General features: G+C 34.3%; 1 pseudogene; it reads right to left on the bottom strand.

The window, feature by feature from the left end:
* Window positions 1-424: 424 nt before the first annotated feature.
* On the bottom strand, window positions 425-2,941 carry LOC101699140 (fermitin family homolog 2 pseudogene; annotated as a pseudogene).
* Window positions 2,942-19,283: the final 16,342 nt, after the last annotated feature.

Raw genomic sequence — 19,283 nt, 5'->3', positions numbered from 1 at the left:
CACTGTGGCAAATCACGACCAGAATGCAGTCATTCTTAATTTAGCACATATTAAAACTGCATATTAATTATATCTCTTAAAAGCATTTAATTAAGGCAAGGATGCTACATTTAAGCCATTTTTTAGTTGTGAATAGTTTTAAAAAACTGCACAATTTTATAAAATTTGTGTTTGCACATTAGTTACACAAAATGCATACTTCATAGACCTTTACTTCATATTGTAATGCATAAGTTGCATATTTAAGGCAGACAGTGAATATGCTGGTGAATACTAAAAGTGTTGCAATACATTATGGTGTAAAAATAAAAACAAGACAATATACACACATGCTTATTCAAGGACCAAAAACAAGCATAACAGACTAACAGCATTTTTCTTCAAACAATGACATTATTAAATATCAGGCATCTTTTGCAGGCCTGATTTTATGGGGGGAGGGATTAAATGGCTACCAGAAGTAGGATATTTAAAACATGACATCAAATTGAACACACATTGAAACGCATGCATTAAATATGATAAGTAGACTTCATACAGGTTAAGCCCTGGATACCTTTAGTCGATGGCTTGTTTCTTAGTTTGGCTAGCGTGCATCAGCGATGCTCTTTTCCTGATCTGCTCACTGTTTCAGTTTTCAATTCACAGCCCCAAGGAATGTGTGCCATCTTCCAGAGTCCACATGGCATATTACGATACCAGATTAAGAATGGTGCAGGTTAATGCACACAGTAACCAGTCTGGTAAGGCAAAGAAGGTTTTCATGATAAAATGATAATTTCAAGCTTACTTTATTAAGCAGCATATAACAACAGCTTTAAAGTTAAATATTGTTACGGCTGTGGGGTTTCATTACACAGTATTTCTAATCACACCCAACCACTGGTAAGTTTGTAGAATATCTCTTCATCTAAACTCTTGTTTTGGTCTTTTGCACATGTTGAGAGGAACCGATGAAATCAGGAACCACTCTGCAGTTCACTCCGGTACAAATGAAGGATAATCGGACTTCATCAGCAAACTCTACTGTGACCATTTTGATCTCCCAGTTGACATTCCACTGCTTCATGTTGCTGAATCTCCATGTTTTGATGGCATCTCCCGTGTTGGCATCCATTCGAATTAATCTGTTATATGCAATTCCAATAAGGTCTTCTTTTTTGTCCCGTTGGAACCTCGCGATGAAGTGCGTGATGCCAAACTCGGGCAGTGACTGCCAAGCTTGAATGAATCTCATTTTGGCTTCAATCAGGCTCATCTGAGCCACTTTCTGATGGGCTTCCAGGATCCGTGCTGTTATCTGGTTGTTCTTGTACTTTTTTAGGTACCGAGGAGAAACCAAACACTCAGGATTTATATCTGTTGTTATCTGTTCTGGTATTAACTGAGGATCTGGGTTTAAATGCTGTATCTTCAGAAAGGAGAGGATATTCTGAACTTCTAAGTTGTAAGAACTGTCTGCCATGGTCTTGCCCTTGGAGGCTAATCTGCAGGTTGCCATCCAGTGTGCATACTGTTTTTCATTGTCATAACGAAGCCAGATTTCATTCATGCCCTCTGCAACTGGAATCAGGAGCTTAATGTTAAATTTTTGGCCTGAAATGTTTACATCTGGGGTGACTTCACATCCTCACAGGTTCGTCTGATGAGCAGGGGTGCCACTGGACTCTTCTTTGCTTTTATAGCAGGAAATAGACGTATCTTTGAAAGTGCACCAATACTGCTTGTAGCCTTTTAAAGTCAGCTCTTTGGGCTTGAAAACTTTAATATAGTCAGCAAGTTCAGGAATGGACGTAATGTCACCCAAAATTGTTGACGTTTTACCCCCTTCCAAAGTAATCTCCAGGTCTGAAAGGGCACCATCAACTTCATCAACATCTTTGTGACTCTTGTTCAGGTGATTCTCTGACGTCATGATGGACAGCTTATTGATATGATACTGCAAGGCTGCAAACATCATTGTTTCTTCTTCTGTGCACTCAATCTCTTCCAGGACGATGGCCCACCTGGCCTGCTCATAGAGCTGATTGATCCTGACCGCGTCGTACTTTGGATTCAAAAAAAGCTGTAATACTTTGAATCGGAGCAGCAAGGCCTCATTTTCTTTCACATATTGTTCCATAAGAGATCTTGAGGAATCGAGCCATCCTTGGTTGATTTTTGCTTTATCAAGAAGAGCTTGAGGCTTGAGCATTTTTGCCAGGATTTCTGGTGACGTGATTGGCTGACAGCAAGGATACCAGGATTGCCTTCTGACAGAGCACTGTCACCAAACCAGTCAGAAGTTGGTGACAAAGGGCTTCCATCATGAGCATAGTAAGTGGGGGTCATTGTTTTATTATACAGTCCTGGGCTGGAATATATACTTCCTGATCCAGGAGTGATAAGAAGCCCTTCTAATTCAAGCGCTTCATCTTCAGACTGGTCATCTAACTTTTTCTTTTTTTCCTTTGTTGGATCTCTGGGTTTTTTTAAGAGAGAAAGTTCTTCAGGGTGTCTAATATTGAAAGTCTTACAGATGTCAGAAACCGCTTTGAAGACTCTATCCCAGAAATTCACTTTCACATACTTCATGTTGGGAAGTTGCAGGCAGAGCAGTTTATGCTGGGGGGTGAACTGAAGCTTGGCATCTCCCTGAATCCCGTACTTATCTAGGGTCCAATGCGTCTTAAGCAGCCAAGTTCTCTTTTTTTCCTACCACAGAGCATGATCGGACCAATCCTTTTTTACGTCGAGCTGAGCTTTTCCAACAACTTGAGCATCACCCCGCCGATGTGCACCTCCCCGGTCACTAGCAGGATGACAGGTGACATCGCGGTTCAGGTCCGTCACAAGGACGCTCAGTTCCCACGTCCCGTCCTCATAGCAGCCATCTGGCATCCTTATCCCGTCCAGAGCCATGACTCCTTCCGCGCGCTCCTCGTGCTCCCGGCCCGGGCCTCTAGCGGTGGCGGCGGCGACAGCGTCTGTACCCGGCTCCTCAGCCGCCCCGCGCCTAATGGAGTCCGGCGGCCGCGCCCCCGCTCCCGGCTCCCGCCCCACCCCTCTCCCCCCGCTCCCTAGGGAGGGAGGGCGGGGCGGCCGGGCCCGGCGGGCGGGGCGAGGCCAGAATAACCGAATTTTATAAAACAAATGAAAGGCTCAATTCTTTTTCTTTTCTTTTTTCTTTTTTCGGTACTGGGGATCAAACTCGGGTCCTTGCGCTTCCTCAGGAGGCGGTGAAACCACTGAGCTAAATCCCCGGCCCCTGAAGGCTCAATTCTGACAGATACACTATTTTGTTTTCAAAATTATAAATTGTGAATACATATATTTAGTGTGTGTCACCATTTCCAATGCAGAAGTAGGAGTTTGAACATTTTAAAGAAAAGGTCAAAGAAAATTAAAAACTAAATTCTTAGAGATAAAAATGAATGGTTTAGTGGTGGTGAACCTACAGTACGCACGCCACACAGAGGTACTGCTGTTTGTATTATTGAAATCTCTAAAAGGTTCACCATCACTGAAAGGGGCCTGAATTAGGATTGTGACTAGACATCTACCTAGATATTTATGGCAAATATTTGAAATTTCACAATTAAAGAATAAAATCAATTTCCCTCTATATAATAAGTAGTAGTTCTATAAAATTGAAGAACTATGTTACCTCATGTTTTTAAATCCAGTAAAAATTAACTTTCTTGTGCATTAAAACGTAAAATCCTCCCTAAATTAAATAGCAGGAATCATGCATCTTTTTACTGGTCAGCTTTTCTGTTGCTAGGACACAATACACGACATCCACAATTTAAGGGGGGGGGCGTACTTTGCGTCACAGTTTCAAAGGTGTCAGTCGTAGGTGGCTGGTTCCAAGGCAGAGAGGTCAAGGCAAAGAGCATGGTGAAGCAGAGCTGCTCATTCCCTGCTACCTGGGAAGCAGAGCGGGGGAAAAGTGCCAGTAACAGATTTGTTCTTCAAAGTTAGGCCGCCAGGGCCTCAACTCCTGTCGGCATATTCAGTTATGAAAATACTAATAAATATGCTGCCACTGTGATCTAATATCTTCGTGAGTCTATTAACCAGGTCAATGTGAAATTAAGATTGATTTGCACAATCTTATTCATTTTTTAATATTTAGTCGGGGTGGGTACTTGGTGTAGTGTTTAATTTTGCCATTTTGGTCTTTATTAACATTTTTATATCTAAACCCACAAAAAGCAGGTATGGAATACGACACTGATTCTATTAAAAGTTTAAGAAAAATTTTAAATATTGAATAAAATTATTTTAAAAAAGCATTCAGAAATACAAACAAAACTCAATTGAAGAAATTCTTTTCCCTTGGGAGAAAAAAGCTAAGTAATTTTAAGATAATTATCAAATAATATCATTCTAAAGTTACTAATTTGTAAGTATGATAAGGTAAATATGGAAGAAAAAGTGATAACCTTATGTAAATTAGATGAGCATTGAAAGATCTGTTAAAACCAAGTTACATAATTAATACATATTGTGAAAAGAATAAAAACACTATACATAAACGAGTAAGGTCCCTTCTCTGTTTAGCAAAGATCAATTTAAATCGATGAACTTGAAAAGATTAGAAATTATATCAGCTATAAAAAGAAACTAAAACAAGGTATGTGATTTAGATATGAAAAACCTTTCTTTAAATTAAAAAAAAACCTTCAATTATTAAAAGGTAGAGAAATATACAGAACCTGAAATAAAGGTACCAAAAAATTAAAGGATTTGGAGACTAATTTGTAAAGATGTGTGAAAATTGAGGCAAAAATTCTAGCAATTTAAATATTTTTATATTCATCAGGTGCTAGTTTACAATTTGGAGAATTGCTTAGCATTATTAGTGATACTTAATGCTATTACCCCCTCCTCATTCTCTACTCCAAAAAACTTTTCTCCTTCAAAACTGACAGTTTCCTCAGTTTAAGTAAATTCAAAATAGATCTTTTACTCTAATCCATCCAGCTTTTTCCCAGATCTTTATTGTAAAAGTTGGTATTCATTGAAGATTCCTATTTCAGAGTACTGTAATTTTCAGTGTAGAGGTCTTTTGCTTCCTTTGTGAGGTTGATTCCTAGATATTTCATCTTTTTGGATGCTATTGTAAAAGGAATTGTTTCCCTAATTTCTCTCTCAGTGAGTCTATTATTTGTATATAAAAAAGCTATTGTTTTTTGAGTGTTGACCTTATGTCCAGCGACTCTACTGAATCTGTTAATTAAGTCTAGAAGTCTTTTGGCAGAGTGTTTTGGGTCTTCTATGTAAAGTATCATAACATCAGCAAATAACGACAGTTTCACTTCTTCCTTTCTATCTTTATTCCTTTTATTTCCTTCTCTTTTCTAATTGCTGTGGCTAATGTTTCCAGAACAGTATTGAATAGGAGTGGTGATAGTGGGCATCCTTGTCTCGTTCCTGATTTTAGCGTGAAAGTTTTCAGTTTTTGACCATTTAGTATGATGTTGGCTGCTGGTTTTTCATAGATAGCCTTAATCAAGTTGAGATAAAGACCTTCTATTCCAATTTTCTGTAGGGTTTTTATCATGAATGGGTGTTGGATTTTATCAAATGCCTTTCTGCATCTATTGAGATGATCATATGGTTTTTGTCCTTGATTCTGTTAATATAGTGCATTACATTTATTGATTTACAAATGTTGAACCATCCTTGCATCCCTGGGATAAACTGACTTGGTCAGGGTATATGAACTTCTCAGTGACCCTCTGTATTCTGTTTGCCAGTGTCTTGTTGAGGATTTTTCCATCCATGTTTGAACAGTTTCTCTAATGTGAGAAACTGAAAGTGTAATTAAGGATTTAAATGATTAAAATGAATAATTCATAATTTGAAATAGGAAGAAAAAGTTCAAAGGCGTGGGGGTGGCAGGAGGGGAAGGGGAGAGATGAGAGTTACAGGCTGGAATCTGGAAAGAATCCATATATAGATTGTGCTTAAATTTATAGGAAGAGATGTAGGTAGAGACTAGGCTGAAGCTCATCAGTGGGTTGGGAAGGAAGAGTCACTGAGATCAAAGGAGAGAAGGGTGTGTTTCCAGAAGGAGCACATACAATTATGTGCAGTACACAGTACTCAATAGTGTGATAAATGACTGTTACTGTTTTAGGTACTTTATCATAACATGCTGTGCGTTTCATCCTTTAGAGCATAATCCTACTTATATAAAAGAGTTTACTGTAAAACAGTGTGCTGCTATGCCAGTGGAAGCCTCATGTATCTCATGTTTAACTGCATATTTGGATACTGTCAAGGGGCCATCACAGATGATTGACATATAACTTCTCAGTTTGCACTTAGAAATTGGCACTCTGTGTGGTACTTTGCAATACACATGGATGAAATTGCCTAATAACATATTTCTCAGATTATATTTCCATGACTGTATTGAAATTTAAATTTAAAAATTTTGGCTTATGTGTAGTCTACTATCTATTTAGAATTTTTTTTCCAGGCCACTATTTGTTCAATACTACTTTTGAAAGTCTTTTTAAAACAAATAACATCCTTTGATGCCTTGTTAATGTTTGAGATTTTTTTTTAATTATATGGAAAAATGTTTAAGTACTTTTCAGCTTTGCTTTGGCTGAGTTCTATTATATTTGAATATTATTATAATTTCCCCTTGTATTGCTTTTCTTTGAATAATTTTAAATTTTGTATATGTATGTGTTTAGTCAATGATAATAAAGTTATGGATAAAAAAGAATCCTAAAAGATGCATAGTCTTCTCATCTCCGATCAATTCTTAATTTTATTTTTGCTTTAAGCCCTAGCTGCAGAGAGTAGAGATGGTTATTTAAACCTTTTGCAGGTGTGCACTTAGCAATATCTGGCATCATGCCATCAGTCTATTTTGAGAGACTATAGGGCAAGGTACTCTGGAAACCTGATAATGTCTTTATTTCAAGGATGCTGAGCAGCATATTCTCCTCTGTATTATGGAGTGCCAGATACATCAGAAACCACTTAGAAAAAAGATGTTATTGAGAAATTCCTATGTCTATTAAGTAGATACTTATAACTTTGAATATGAATGAAAATTTACTCTCTGCATGAAAGATCTGAAAACTAAATATTCTACCTACCTCAGGTAATGGCATTTGTTTTGTGTTCGCAGGTTTTGGTTTACCACCATTTTAACACAACTCTCTTTTCATATTTTTCTGTCCTTATTTTTTTTTTCACTCCCTATTTCTTCATTTTAAAATGTTTTTCACTTCATTGTATGATGTACTTCATTGGAACACGTGAAAATTTTTCAGGATGTCATAATAAAAATGAATAGGCTCAAAACAATTAAATATTGATACAGTCTGATCATCAGCTAATTAGAGAAAAGAAACTATAATTCCCATCCTAATTCTGTAACATTTTATGGTTTTATTCCTTAATATATGGAGTGTGATCTAATCTGTTCAATCACTAAAATGTTTTTTTTTCTCTGAAATACTTTGATCTAAGATTGTTTCCCTCATCAACTGTTTTGAAAAATATATGGGAATTTGTTTAAAAAATACTAAAAAAACCCTGTACATTCTTTATATGACCTATGCTTATATTTCATATTGGCATCCTTGTTTAGAATAGAGATTCAATTGTTTTAAAATCCTAAGTCCACAGTTGTTATAGCTTTTATTTACATGTTCCTCCAAGATTTCATGCTGGGTTTTAGGGAAGTGGCTCAATGATGGAGATGATAGCTGGACTAGTCCACTGATTGGTTTAGCTGAGTAATAGGTAAGATAAGACCCACCTTAGGGGTGGGTGATAGCAACTAGTGGGTTTTTAGCCTGAATGGAATTAAAAAGGAAAGGAAGGCTCACTACTTGCTGCTTCCTGCCTGCCAACCCATGAGCTGTTTCTCCTCTGTGATGCCCCTCTTTCAGGAAAGAGGGAAATAAGTATAAAATACAAGGGTCTGTGAGACTTCCACAGAAACAGCACATTTAAGGTAGGATCAGATGAGCTGGGGCAGAGGTCAGTAAAAAGAGATGATGTGACAAACTGTGAAGGATGATAAATAAAGAAAAGGAAAGAGAATGTTGAAGGCCTAGACTCAGGCAATAACATAGAAAGAGTAGAAAGAGCAAAGGGCAGGGAAAGTTCATGGTTTCGCTCTTTTAAAAGCAAGAGATCAAAGCAGCAGAGGGAAAATTGAAGCCAGGTGAAAATTTGGTAAGCTATGACTAGGAATATGATCTATATCTTAGAGCACTCAGGATATATGTATCCATGGGTTTTACTCCAAATATGACATGAGTTGAAGATACTTCAAAAAACTATTTTGACTATCCAGAGTGCCTCACCTGCAGCAGTGCAAGAGGAAAAGAAAAACAAACAAATAAAAAAACAAAAACCCTCCTCCAAGAACTGCTTCAATTACCTAAGAGGAATATACTGTAGTAACAGGTCATTAATAAAATACCCTTGTAAAGCTTTTTTACAATGGTCTATGTTATTGTCTTTTATGTAGTAATGACTTAAAGATACCAGATCTTGAACCAATGGTGTCTAAGTTTGTGTTAATACTTAACAAAGTTTTATGATTCCATGTAATTTTCAATAACCAATAAGTCAATACTTAGGGGTTATGGTTTAAAATATGTATAACATAATCATATAACTAAGGAAAGCAAACAGTGCTTCACACTAGAATAGAAACTTCCAAGGTATAGATTAAAATATTTTCTAAAAATGAATACCAATACTACAGATAAATCACACAGATTTTTCCTAAATTAACCAGAACTATGTATTTACTTAATGACAGTCTTTCATCTGCACTGTAGTATCAAAGGGTAAAAGTGTGTAAAATAAGTGTCTTTGCCTTTGAAAAGCAAAGATTTGCAAAATTTCAAAGTTTAGAGAAAATAATATATCTGGAATGAAAATTATATCTTCTAATAAACCTACAAAATACTTGTACAACTTTACAAAATATAATTCTTTAAAAGAAAATATTGATTATAATTTTCAGCAGTGTTTTAATAAAAATCTCAGTAATATAGTTACATTCCTGAATTCTATCTTTGTGAAATCTTGCAGAAGGTAATTCAATATCCCAATAGTTTCCTTAACTTGTTTTTATTTAAAGCTCTTAAAATAAAAAAGATACATAGTTCTTATTGTTATTTTATGACTGTCCTCCAGAGGTGTATTTCTGATAAAAATAGAAAAAAGGCTTTAAAATTATATTTAAAATGATAAAATATAGGTCATAAAATTTCTACAATAATGTTCAGTTTTTACATTTTATCTCTTTCACATAAGAAGCAGATTAATTTTTACTGATATCCAACTAGTTATTCAACATATACAAACTCACTGTCTTTGTAATCTGTTCTAGTTTTATAAATGTTCAGTAGGATGTTATATGAGCATTAAAAATAAATATTGATTATTCTGAATATTAATCCATTTTCTGTTTCTATAACAAAATACCACAAACGGAGTGCTTATAAGTATAGTCCAAGACTGAAAGTTCCATGGTTTAGGCTCTGGTAAAGGTCTCATATCAAAAGGTATCTCGGTAGCAGGAGTGAGTGTGGGAGAGCTCATATGGTGAGAAAGGAAACCAGACACCAGAAAGGGCCAGTCCTACCTTTGTACAGCAACACACTCTTTCACAGGATCTTTGTGAGACCAGCATTAATCCTTTCCTAGGGCGTTGCTCGCATTAACCTAACTACATCCCCCGGGCTCCACCTCTTAAAAGTTTCACCACCTTTCCCATGTTGCTACACTGGAGACCAAGTTTCCAAGACAAGAGCAATAATCCAAATCCAAATTTTCTAACTAAATATTATTTCTTCAACCAGGAAATCCATTCTAGTTTGAATAAATAATCTCCATCTTACTGGAGAGACTTAATTATCTATTCTAATATGAAAATAGAACCTTAGAAGGCTAATTTTACTTGTTCCTGTTATATTATGTGCTTTTGGGATCTGGTCAATAATGTAAGAATGCCCTAATCATAGACAATTGAACACAACGAGCTGAAGTGCATTTGTAAGATTGCTGCTTCTACTCAGTGATATTTTCTGAATAATTATTGAGAAATTATTAGTGGTTGTGTACCACAATCAAGACTGAACAATTAGTTATGCAGTTAGAATATCTGAGACAATGCCACCATAATTTTCATGATACATATGCATCTAAATCCATACATTCTATGAAACATAAGTATGTATGTAACATAAATATATATATATATATATATATATATATATATATATATATATGTATACACCTTAGTCTGGATTTTAAATGTCCCTCCAAAGCAGTGTGCTAAAGATATAGTCCACAGCTTGTCTTGTGACACTGCTGAAATCAACAGAGACTATAGAATATTGCCTAAAACCTCCAAAACTGTGGGTCAAAATCAAACCTTTCCTTTTTGGTTGTTGATTTACTTCTGGCATTTGCAACAGTAATAGAAAGCTGACTGACATAATGTATGTGCATATAGTACGTGCATAATTTTTTTTTTTTTTTTTTGGTACCGGGGATCGAACTTGGGTCCTTGCACTTGCAAGGCAGGCGGCAGAACCACTGAGCTAAATCCCTGGCCCGTACATGCATAATTTTAATGTATGTATTTTTATCATCATTGCTAAGGCTAGCATTTATATGGATTTTTCTGTCAGACACTGAGCTTCTCAAAGAAAAATATTATGTCTTATTTATATCTATGTTTACTGCCCCTAATCTATTTTACCGTATTATACCACTTAATAGGTGATTATTTCTAATTTGCATTTTCACAATACAGTAATATTTATTTAAAATATTTTGGGGCATAGATGTTTTGACATCTATAGAGGTCAGGTAATACTTGAATGAAAGTGTAATTCATTCAAATAAAACCAGGGAAAGACCCTAAATTTTCCTCCTCTCTACAGCACACTGGAATTTGCCTTCATCTTGGAAATCCTTACTCAGTCATCTGAAATATTCTGGTCACTGAGACACTTTTACTAAATGGGGGAAACAGTACTCATCACCCTACACAGCTTTGCTCCTGTGCTGTTTAGTGATTACTAGCCCATTGTATCAGATTTCTATGTTTCCCAAAATAGGCAATTTCTTTCAGTGTTTCATTGACTTTTGCTCTAGAAAATATTTCCTCTAGTGTTAAGTAAGTATCAAATATTCCCAAACTTATTGAATCAATGCATGGTTGAGTGAAATGTTGACAATAATGATGTTATTCAGAACTTACAAAGCTAACATGAATTTGCAAGTTTACTACTTCTATTTAATGATAATATGTTTAAGTATTTGTTGAGAAAATACCATGCAGGTGTGCTATCATCAAGATTCACAGCAAGTAGTTCTTTAGTGAGAGAATTTGAGGCAATGTCTTTCTTTCTGATGAACCTTTAAGGCAATAAACTTTTGTGTCCAAACACAAAGAAAGTCTGAGGACTTTCAAGGAAGGGAAGACTCTCAATAGGCATCGCTCATATCTTCACAAGGACAAGATGCTCGACTTACTTTATAATATTTAATACATATTTTTTAAAGTATGTAGTGACAGGATGTGGGTGTTTATTTTAAAATATATTCATTATTGATATTAAATGAATGATAAACCCTTAATCATTTCAATTAAGAAATATCACAATTTTGAGTTTGTTTTCTTCATGTTGTCAAAATCTAAAACCTAATTTTCTGTAATAATTCATAATTACTTCATCTTTTCATTCCATCTGGAGGATAATCAACATATAAGCATAAGAACCAGCTGCTGCCCCAGTCATGGGGCATCTGCCAGGAGTGACCTGGGCTTTTTTCCAGCAGTAAAAACCCCAGAAAACCCTCTAGCAGAAAGGAAATTAGTACAAGTGCAAACACAGCTTCCTTTTTACCCAGCATTTTAATTCCTTGGGACCTAGGGATTTTTGCTCCTCTTGTCTCACTTTTCACATGCAGGCTTTAACAACCAAGAGACTCTTAGTAAGCTCTTAATTTAAATGGCAATAAAACATACAATTACTTAGATGATATAGATGTAACCACTGATGCAAATTCAAAGACACACCTAAGAATATCAAAACACAGGAGAGAAAAGAAAACATAAAACCATATTTGTCAAGAAATATCCAGTTACAAAGGCATATTGATCATAAGCATTCTTAATAATACCTTGGGAGGGGGCTGGGGATTTAGCTCAGTGGCACCACTGTCTCACAAGTGCAAGGTCCTGAGTTCGATCCCCAGTACAAACAAAAAGTGGGAAAATTAATAAAATCTTGGGAGATAATAATATTTCTTACATAAATGATTATGGAGATTTACTTACACTTATAATTAACCATATACAAAAGTAAATTATCTATGATTCTATAATTTTGTTGTATTTGTTATAAAAATGGCAAACATGCTACTTTTCAGTCGAAAGGTTAAAGATAACAGTTGTTAAGCTTATAAATCGGGCACTTTACATCATGTCAGCCAGCCTTTATATCAATAGTGAAAGCAGATTTTTAGCATTTCAATTCTTCAAAGCAAGAAATTAACTTGGACTAAATTAGGCAACTCATTATTTCTGCTGCCTGTTAATCTCATATTTTCCCACTAAATACCAGAAAATTACTTTTTTAGGTTTTTTTAATAATACCAGCATCATTACTCATTTTAATACCTTTAATGCCATAGTTTCAGTGCCAAAAGGGTATTCCAGATAGAATTGTTTAGAAATAACATAAAAATCCAAGTAGTTATTAATATTTTCAAGAAACGTATTTTACAAGGCAGTTTGCAAAAAATAATACTGTTCAAATTGAGCATTTGAGCTTTTGATATTTGTTTTTCATTTTGGCTTGGCTTAAATGAGTTGCTTATTTTTTAAGGTATTTCTAGGATTTAGTTAAATTATATAGGCTGGATTCAGATATATTGTCCCTATTTCCTTTGTGTAATGTGCCTCCCAGTAATGAAGAATAAATAGGAAATATTGAGAAAAGAGTTATCATCTTCCAAAAAATTTTCTTTTCCTTAAACTATGATGAAACATGTTTCCCCATACATCTTATTTTCAATTCGAGTTTCAGTGGGTACTTCATTAAAATTAGGCATTTCAAGGGAATATTTAATTTTCAAAATCTGCCATATGTTCTGTAAATTAAAATTCAATAATTAAAATAAACTAAGCCTGGCTTCTTTAGCCCCATCCCTTCATGATTCTTAATAGAAAATCAGATAAATGTTTTTCATAAAGTTTTTGGTTGAAATTCTCCTTAGTCAAATGATATTAAATGCTGTGGCATCATTCTAAAGTTCATAAGTGGAAAATTCTTTAATTTGAAAATATTAAAAACAATATAATTTTAGATTTCTTTTAAAGATTAACAATAATTACTATGATTTTACTTGGCTTAACTGCTAGCAAATCTATCCTGGAAAATCTCTACTTCTACTGAGTCAATTCAGGTACTTTTTTTCTCTAATCCTATGGTGGCATAAACTGTGTATTTATTCCTACCCTTCTACCATTTTCTTCTTCAAAAAGTTCTATGGATTGGTGTACTTATTGTCTTCCATTGGTCTTTAGATTTATTACCCAGATTCCCATGAAAAAGCTTTGCCTTAGAAGATGTTATATTTCTCTCTGTGGCTCCAAACTTGTCCCTATACTAGTTTTACATTTCTAAGTATATTCAGTTTTTCAAAACCATAGATACTATTCTGACAGGTTAAGTTCAGACAGCTCTGAATCAAACTTGTTTTCCTATCCACAAGTTGTTTTTATTAAGGACACTCCTGTTTTGGTTGAACTGTATGCCCCCCAGACCTGCCTAAGATATCCAAAACTCTTAACCCTCAGGACTTCAGGATATGAATTTATTTGAAAATAGGTTTGAGATTGAAGAATTAGTTAAGATGAGTTCAGGCTGGAGTTAGGCTCACACTTAATTAACACAATTAACACGGCTAGAGCCCTTAGGAGAAGAGAGAAATTGAGACCCAGACATAGCAGCCTCTGTGAGGAGAGTAAGATACATGGGGTAAAGACAGCCCTGTGAAAAATGAGGCAGAGAGAGTTCTCAATGGCTTTCTGCAAACCAAGGAATCTAAAGGATGGCTAGAAAAATCCAGAAGCTGCAAGGGTCAAGGAAATGCTTGGTCCTACGTTTTCCAGAGAGCATGGTTCTGCCAGACCTTTGAATCTGAACTTCTAGCCTTCAAAATTCTGGGAAAACAAATTTCTCTTTTTTGAATGGCCCAATTTGCAGAACTCTGTTTCTAACACTCTGGGAAGATCATTGCAACTATTACAGCCCATAAATGAAATCTCAATCTTTCTTTTTTTTTTTTAACTTATTAGTCAACCTGATCCCTCAGAATAAATAAAATTCCAAATCCTCTTAATTCTGTGTTGATCATAATGGTAATAACTTTCCACAATACTTATCTGTTATCCCATCTTAATCACAACCCTTTATTATATCTTAGTTAAAAGCTTAGAAAGCTTTGGTACACAAATTCCATCAGTAGAATTCCTTTCTAGTGCCTGCTCCCACATTCTTTGTTATGTAACTTTGTCTTTCACTTTCTTCCTAACTTTGGGCTGTACCAGGAAGGGTGTTTAAAGTCACTGGAATTCAGGAGAGAATTATTAAGAATCTTAACGGGGCCTAAATTTTGGGAGTATCACTGTAAAAATATGCTTTGTTAAGGCCCTTGTTGAGAGACATATGGCTCAATCACCTCCAACCCCATAACTGCAAGCTACTCAACTAAATTCAACATGAGGTTAGTAGAGACCAGAAAACTGTTTCTCAAGTGAACAAGCCTAAATTGCTGAGCTGTATTCTCTTGGGCTCAATACCACCACCACCCTTTTTGGTACTTCATGGAGCTACATCCCCAGCCCCTCTCTCTGTCTTTCTCATCTTTCTAATTTTTTTCTTTTTTTTGAGAGATGGTCTCGCTAAGTTTCTAATTTGTTCAGCTGGGTTTAAACTTGTGATCCTCCTTCCTCAGACCCCCAGGGTCCTAGTGTTATAAAATCGTATGAACACACCCTGCTAAGAATCTCCTATTTTATGAAATACCAGAGGAGGAAAAACAAACACAAGGCAAACATTTATGAGTTGCAAATTAATAAAATATACATTTGTATTGTTTTAAAGATTTGTTAAGTACAATGATGCACTCACGAGACAATAATTTATCACAAATCTATTGTCTCATAAATAAGCTAAGAATATAATGAAAATTTATCCTTTTCTGGGAACCAAATTAGTAAGCTTAACATCAAGAGATAGTGCCAGGAAATGCATTTATAATCCATAGTGTACAAACAAGCCTACATCTATAAGATTAGAAAAACTAAATTATTTATGGAAGTGCCAGTTGTTGTATATAAAGATATCAATTTGGATTATAAATTCATGAGTGTATGATAACTTATTGCTGAGTAAGCAGACTCTGTAGGGATTAAGTATTCCCAAAGAAACTGTATGTACACATATATGCTTATATATAGGCATGAAAGGAAAATATGCCTTCAGCTATTAAAATTGTTCTTTAGATTTTATAAATGACTTATCCAAAAATAAAAATGTAAGAAGGAATTTCCATTTTTACTATGAGAGCTAGTTATTTACATAATTTAACTTAAAATTGAAAATACACATAATATATGCATAAACAATTCTCAGTTAAATTCTGGATTTTTCACATTGTCACATAAGACCACTTTATGTTGAATTCAATTTCTGCACCTAGAAATTTATAGGATAAATTTGAGTCATTCATATGAAAACAGATGCACCTTGAGACTAATGCTAATAAAAGCAAATTAGATGCTGCATGCTTTCTATCATTTGATAAACCCAAAGGATAACAAATTTTGGAGCACAATAAAAGAAAGGTAATAAGAAACAGGGATAGACTTTGTGGAGATAGGAACGGAATATGGGGATGGGGGAGTCAGTAAGTACAATAAAGACATGATACATAAACACACCAATCCACCATGATGAATGTACCCACTTCTTTCTGATCCTTAGTGATGGGTTTGATTTTCTAGTCCTGGGAATAAGGTACATTTTCAGATGCCTCCTTTAGGGATGCATGCTTATAATCCCAGCACTTGGAAGACTGAGGCAGGAGGATTGCCATGAGTTTAAGGCCAGAGTGGGCTACATAGTGAGTACAAGACTAGCCTGAACTATACTACAATCCCTGCCTCAAAACAAACAAAAATATAAGGAATATTTTTGGAATGTGAGAGCCTTTGAAACCAGCTAATATTTTTCATATTTTGACAAACCCAAACTAAGAGAGATTTACACAAACATTTCCTTCTTTTAAGTATATTTAGCACTATTAGAGGTGTAGACTTTGTTTAATTATGTATCGTTCATTCTTTAAACAAATATTTACTGAACTTTTTTCACATACTCTGTCCATTGATTAATTTGATTTCAACATAACTGATTTTAAGTACATCATTGGAGTTACATCCAAATGAATTTTACTATATTTAATGAATAATGATAATTTTAATAAATAAGGATTTGTCTAGGTGCACTTCGTTCATAAAGTACAGTGACCAATGAAGTTTATTTTAACTTGTTGTCTTGCATTTTCAAGAGTTATTAAGGAAAGAGAGCATTCTTTTCTGCAAAAGCAACCTGTAGAAAAGGAACAGGACAAAAATAGAGGATTCATAATATTATTAAGTTACTTCAAATGGATTTATTTTGAAATAGTCTTTAATTGATCTACCACATTTAATTTTCACCTAGTTGTTTTAACAAAAACCCTTGACATACATTATTATGTAATCATTAGAAATTGATTTATTGGAATATTCAACATCTAACTCTGGTAGTGTGATTTGTTTTCACATGAAAAGTTTAGATGTGTGCCACATCATTTTCATTTTATTTGTAGTTAACACTGTGTGAAATTTGTTAAACCAAATAAAAATAGTTTAGTAGTTTCAAAAATAATAATTGCTTCATTAAATAATTTAAAATATATTCTTCCTTTACAGTCTCATTTTTTAAAGTCAGTTTTATTGTGTATATTTGAGGTTTACAACATTTTATGGGACACATATATGTCACACCTGTACTGAATGAAACAGATTAACATATCATTATACATAGTGACCTTTTTTGGTGACAAGAACTGTTAAAATCTACTTAATAAAATTCTCCAATATTAAATAATTTTATTGTGCGCTTCATGTATGTTATAACTCTAGACTTCTTTACCTGCATGTCTGCTATTTTGTATTCTTTGACCTACATCTTCCCATCTCCTTCATTCATTCTGGCCAAAATATAAGTGAAATCCTGCAATATTTTTGTATGTTTGACATATTTCATTTAGCAGAATTTCCTCCAGCTCTATCCATGTAATAAATGGCAGGTTCTCTTTTATTTCTAAGACTGAGTAATATTCCATTGTGTATACATATGACATGATTTGTTGTGTATACACATGATATTATCTATTTGTCCATCAGTGAGAACTTAGATTGTTTCCTTATCTTGGCAGTTGTGAACAACGCTGCAACAAACATGTGAGTGTATTCATCTTTACGGATAATTTCATCTCTTTTACCTGAAATATGTCTGGTGTGCATCTTGTATATATTCACATGTGGGACTGTTAGGTCATATGGTAGTTCTATTTTTAATTTTTTGAGGTCTTCTGTACTATTTTCCATAATGGTTGCACTATTCTACATCCCCACTAAGGGCATGTTAGGTTCTCTTTATTCCACATCCTTATCTACATTTGTTATATCTTGTCTTTCTGACAATAGCTATCCTAACTTAAGATGGGAGGAGATATTTCACAGTGGCTTAAATTTGTATTTGCCTGGTGACTCATGATAATGAACAGCTTTTAATATATCTATTAGGCATTTTCATGTTTTCTTGAGGGAAATGTTTGTTCAGATCCTTTGCCCATTTTTAATCAGGTTATCTGCTTTTTCTGCTCTTGAGTTTAAAAATTTTTTTTTTGATGAAAAACTCCAATAACATTTCAAGAAAGAAGGTGTAGATATATATTTGGTACCAAATTTTTTCTAATGAGAACTTAACATCTTTGTTTCCTCTTCATAGAATTTATTCCAAATTTTCTCAAATATTAATTCAGTTGCAATATAGCTATTTTGCTTATATAACTCACTTAAGCAGCACAGCAAATATTTAATGGGGCTCATGATATAATTGACTCTGATGATTCAGCTCTTGTCAAAGGAATCATGTCAGTACAATGCAAAGGGCTTATGGATTTTACATGCAGGTAAACTATTCATATTTGAACTTTTACCAATCATGCAGCAATACCATACAGGCGTCTATTTTCTCATATTAAAAAAATGTCAAATACATGTTTCAGATGAAAGTTAAATGAAATGATGCCTACAAAAATATCTGCTTAATATTTTCCTCAGAGCACACAGTTTAGTTCTTTCCTATACTTCCTATGGCAAAAGAGGCTTCAGGTTTAAGGAAAACCCACCCTGGAGCTTTATAAGGAATGGTGTATATTTCTTTGGGTCCACAGAACTATGTACTAATTTGGCTTGGAGGTGGCCAAACCCTTCCAAGCAATGGTAAGGACAGACTTTCTTCTTCTTCTTTTATTGTGTATATTTCTTAAGTCCTCACATGCATTATTCCTCTACACACCTTTTCATGTTAGGTATCTCAAATATCTGAGTTGAGTACTTTTTGTACTATTTTTTGGAATAAAATATTAATAATTCTCCCCAAAGAAATTTATAAAAAGTTTTGCTTTTTTTCTAAAATGAATGTTAAATCCAAAAACTAAGACAATATTTTTATTTACCTTAGCTGAATGACTGAATTATATTTTATTTTTAATTATTGGATGAAAAGATGATATTTTTAATGTTAACATTCAGAGTCCATGATTTAAACCATGGCCTGTTATTGCTCAGTGTCACTTACTTTTCTGGAAATTTTCTTATTTCTTAATAATCCCCAATTATTAAAATGTGGAAAAGAATAAATTCTATAATTTTTATCACATAGAATTATTCTATATCTGAACATTAATAGACTATTCAGACTCTAGAAATATGTAATTAATAACTATCACATAGTATCTATATGCTCAGTATGATAGTCCAATCAGTATGTACTGAAATCAATCAGAGAAACAATTTATCATTATTATACATATTGAAGAGAATTGGCACATATGTTAAACTAAAATTTATATGTGTGTTCCTGTTAAATCTTACATAAAACATG

This window comes from Heterocephalus glaber, unplaced genomic scaffold, assembly GCF_053883595.1.
Source record: "Heterocephalus glaber isolate CG9 unplaced genomic scaffold, H.glaber_assembly_v1.0 deba00001577, whole genome shotgun sequence".
NCBI lineage: Eukaryota > Metazoa > Chordata > Mammalia > Rodentia > Bathyergidae > Heterocephalus > Heterocephalus glaber.
Note: the sequence above shows the minus strand (reverse complement) of the source record. Positions and strands in the feature narration are given on the sequence as shown.